Source organism: Austrofundulus limnaeus, unplaced genomic scaffold (assembly GCF_001266775.1).
Source record: "Austrofundulus limnaeus strain Quisiro unplaced genomic scaffold, Austrofundulus_limnaeus-1.0 Scaffold30, whole genome shotgun sequence".
In the NCBI taxonomy this organism is placed as follows: domain Eukaryota; kingdom Metazoa; phylum Chordata; class Actinopteri; order Cyprinodontiformes; family Rivulidae; genus Austrofundulus; species Austrofundulus limnaeus.
Window position 1 is genome coordinate 2,984,129 of NW_013952432.1, and position 3,298 is coordinate 2,987,426.

A 3,298-nucleotide genomic window follows, 5' to 3' on the forward strand; every position below is an offset into this window, starting at 1 on the left:
GAAAACACACACCATAGAACCATTTAACAATCTGGCCTGAGCCTGTGACTTCTACTATGGCTCACAACCACTGCCCACAAACAGACAGTATGGATATATCCTGAATCCTTAGAGTCCTGTGAGTACTGTAGTGATTGACTCTTCTGTCCCTGATGCCYCTGGGTGTCAMAGAGCTAAATTAAATTATTTAATTTGGGCGAAAATTGTGCAAAAATGTGTATTATTTGTTGTTTAAAGAGGTCTAATGTCCCCTGTGTTGATCAGAGAGACACAAATAAGGGCTTAAATGAAAGCCCAAAGGGTCCCCTTTAAATTGATACCAAACACAATATTATACACCTTTGACCAATGTCCGTATCATGAGCCTAAACTGGTCAAAGTGTCAAAAACAGGAGTTTTCTTAACAGGTTATTAATTGTTTTTTAGCTGTTAGCTGTGATTTAGCTCCCACTCTGGAAGGGCAATGATACCAAAATATCATCTACAGACATGGACTTTTCAAAAATGATGCTGAAGCTTTGCCACCCTGAAATGGACCAAAAAGTGGTCTGGTATGGATTATTTCTCAGCCCACGTTTACGTCTCTAGACTGTGACTGATGTAAATAAAACTCCGGTGACTCAGACGTTTACGTAGAAAATCTAAATTTATCAAACTAAAGAGTAACTTTTAGTTATTTCCATGAAGTAATCCACTTCAGAGGAGTGCGTGACAGATAATTACCACTCTTCTCCTCACATCAGGGGCCTTTTTTACAAAAACCATTTACGTAACCGCCCTCTGGTGTGACCTGGTGTTTGTTTGTGAGGGCTGAACCCAGGCTGTGTCCTGAGCAGGCGGTTCTTCCTGTCGCTCAGGTTCCTCCAGGGACTTTTTCTGCTTTATGCGCAGCAGGAATTTAAAGGGTTCACACAAGAGGACAGCTCAGCACTCAGGCAGGACGGAGACAAGGCGAGCAGACATGTTGTACCTACTGGCAGTGAGTAATCATCATTATTATTATTATTATTATTATTATTACCATTTCTGTTTATTCAGTTTTTCTTTGAGGAGATGTTTGAAACGTAATAACTTGTGTTTATTTTTGTCTTCAGATCGTGGTTGGACTTCTTTTCATCGTGATTTGTGTTTCAAAAGTACTCAAAGGGGTGAGAATCATTTCTAAAGTTTCTTTGTGTCCAGGTTAGATTTAGCGGACGATAGTGGTTTTGTCTGCGTGTGTCTGTTAGCAAAATATCCCACGAACCACTGGTTGAATTTGAATGAAACCTTTAGTAACTTCTAGACGTATATCTGTAACTTATTAAGTTTCGGAGCCGATCCAATCCAAGATGGCCGCCACAGCCAGGCGATCTTAAAGAACTCGTAAATGGCTGTGACTYGGTCTGTTTTACAGCTACGGAGGTAAAATCTTGTTGTGGTAGTAGCTGAGTCATCCACGGGACTTCTCACAAACTACAGATTTYACAAAAACCTAGGCAGTGTAGGCAAACGCTAAGGGCTCCGCCCATCGAGGGGGGCCAGAAACGTTGGACAAAACAAATAATTTATAACTTTTTATAAAAGTTTAGTTGATTTAGAACCCCAAGAATCCTAAACATTTAGTAAAAGTAGAGCTGGGCGGTATGACCGAAGTTTTACATCGCTGTATTTTCAACATTTACACCAGTTTCACAGTATTTGGTTGTATTTTTTTTTTCATCACTGCTCAGCTGATAATAAAATGTTCAAACGTTGCTTATTGACTTTTTTCTTTTACTGTACCTCTGTCTGTGTGGCTGTTTCCCTCCTCTTGTACGTCTTTTCTTCTTTGCCTGGTTGTAAACAGTAATCATGCATTTTGGTCCGATCGTGAAGGATTGAGAAAAGATCATTATCGGGTCTATCGTTGTGCGTAAATAAAACTTAAAAGGACGACTCACCTTGCACACTAGTCAAATAAACTCCACTACAAAACTACTTCCCCCGGGCTTTTCACAATAGAAGCACATTAAAGTCTCCATGYATTAAYGTCTCCGTTGTAACGTGTGTTAAATCTAACCGTGCACATCACTGAAGAGTTGTTTACCACATTCAGTGATGGTAAAAATGGGATGTTTTTTTACTTCAGTCAATATAAGCAGCTAAAACACCACTGGCTGCCAGTTACTCCAATACGCTGCTCCAACAATAACATTAGCATGCTAATGCACAGTGGTGGGCAGCGCTAATCCAAAAATTAGCTCTGCAATTTCTAAAGTCCTTATAAAAATGTTTAGGTCTGCATCCTCAAAAGCGCTTATGCCRTAGAAAACTAGCAGAAGCTAATTTTAAAGCACAAGTTAAATTTGACACTCACTAGCTGGCAACAATTCATATGCAATATATACACAACACTGCCAACTAGTGGTGTATGAATTCTTTAATAACTTAATTCCACAACTACAGATTGCTGGGGATGTGATTTCCTGAAACAGAACTTTAGCTCCTGGTGTAAATGTTAAAAAGTTGTTGAGGATTGCTAGTTCGGCTGCTTCTTTGTCTTTTTCTTTTGTTTGTTGTAGATTTTTCATTAAAGAAGCATCAATAAAGTAATTTTAAAACTGTTTGTTGGAAAACTGAAGCGATGCATTCTGGGTACATGAAGGATTTGATTTGTGACGGGAAACGAAAGCACGGAGAACAGGAAACTATCTTCCCTTCAAAACAAGTGCTCGGATTTTAAAGCTTTCCATGTAGTTGCTCCAGTTGACCACTAGATGTCAGTCTTCATCAGCGTAACATCTTTAAATCATTTCTGCTTCTCTAACCCTATTGCTTCGACCAATTACGTCAAATATTGAGCTCCAGCGTTTAAACTCTTTATTTTAAAAAAGGAGCTGTGATTGTAAAGTAAAATAAATCAATATTTACAAAATTTTAGTATGGATTACAAACGTTAACTGTTTTCGCCCGGTTACATAGCTAACCATTGCCTTCCTGCTACGTAAGCAGACACAAAGCATTGTGGGAAATGAGAACCGTGACCCAAAGCAACAGTCAACAAGGATGTATACCTTCACAATAAGTGTGTTTATCTGGGAGGGGTGCTGTTGGATAGATCATGTGTTGTGATTCATTAACAGTCATACCTTCTGCTGTTCAACATAATGATGACTGGTAGATAATTAGTTATTAGCAGTACTGCATTTTAATTTTAGAAAGCGCAAATCTGCTTATGAATTATAAAAATTAGTAAGACGGCCAATGTGCAAACGAAATATTTAGGTCCGCAATTAGCGGATTTGCGCTTTAGCGAGCTGGTGCCCACCACTGGTTA